This window comes from Theobroma umbraticum, unplaced genomic scaffold (genome assembly GCF_002168275.2).
Source record: "Theobroma umbraticum cultivar Fairchild unplaced genomic scaffold, ASM216827v3 scaffold_182.0, whole genome shotgun sequence".
Lineage (NCBI taxonomy): Eukaryota > Viridiplantae > Streptophyta > Magnoliopsida > Malvales > Malvaceae > Theobroma > Theobroma umbraticum.
In genome coordinates, this window is record NW_018397291.1 from 532,704 (window position 1) to 533,890 (window position 1,187).

The following is a 1,187-nucleotide window of genomic DNA, read 5'->3' on the forward strand; positions in this document are numbered from 1 at the left end:
TCTACAGTTCCAATTTTCCAATTCCAACTTTTCCCTTCATCAAAAATGACATCCCTACTTATGAACACCTTTTTTGATTCAAGGTCATAAAGTCTATAACCTTTAGACAATTCATTATAGCCAATATGCAAAGTTGTAACAAACTTAGAATCAAATTTGGATCTCTTTTCATAAGGAATTTTGGCCAAGCATACACAACGAATTGTTCTTAGGTGTGAAATAGATGGTTTGTGTTCATATCACATCTCAAATGGAGTTTTTAGTATGACTCTTGTATAAACCTTATTCAATATATATTAGAGTATTTACTACTTTTGTCCAAAATGTTTTGACAGATTCATTTGATATAACAAACTTTACTCATTTGCAAAAGTTTTATTCTTTCTTTCTGACTTACATCATGTTGTGGCTATAAGTCATTGTGAGCTAAATTGCGCACCAACACCAAAACAATGTACCTCCTGTTGTGTTCTCAGCTCCATTATCACTTCTTAATGTTTTAATATTCATATTGGTATAGTTTTCAACTAATGCCTTGAATTTTTTGAAATGAACTAGGTCTTTGACTTCTGTTTCATAAAGCAAACGCAGCAAAATCTTGTCAAATCATTAATAAAAAGAATATAAAATCTAGTACCACTCAATGATGGAGTTTTCATTGGACCATTTATGTCAATATGAATCAAATCCAATTTTTGAGTAGCACTCCATTTGCACTCCTTGAGAAAGTGCATTCTTGTCTACTTACCAAAATGACATGCTTGGCAGAGTTTGTCTAGTTTTATGAATCCAAGTAGGCCTTCAACAAGCTCTTCTGAAGTCATAAGTGACAATGAATTATAATTCACTTGTCCTAACTTCTTATGCCAGGGTTAAGATACATCCCTTTGAGTAGAGAAAGCTAAATAATCAGTTTTAGTTAGGTTCAAAGGATAACAATTGTCTTTCATCTCAACAATAAACAACTCAACACCCAGAGGATCAAAAACAGTACAATATTTGCCCTTAAACATTAACTCATGATTACTATCTATCAACTGACTTACAGTTACCAAATTTTGACTTGCCCTAGGGACTTAATGAACAATGGTGATGTATTCTGTACGTAAAACAGTTTCTATAGCCACAGTAGCAGTACCAATGATTTTCTAGAAATCACCATTTCCAATTTTAACTATAGATTAAAA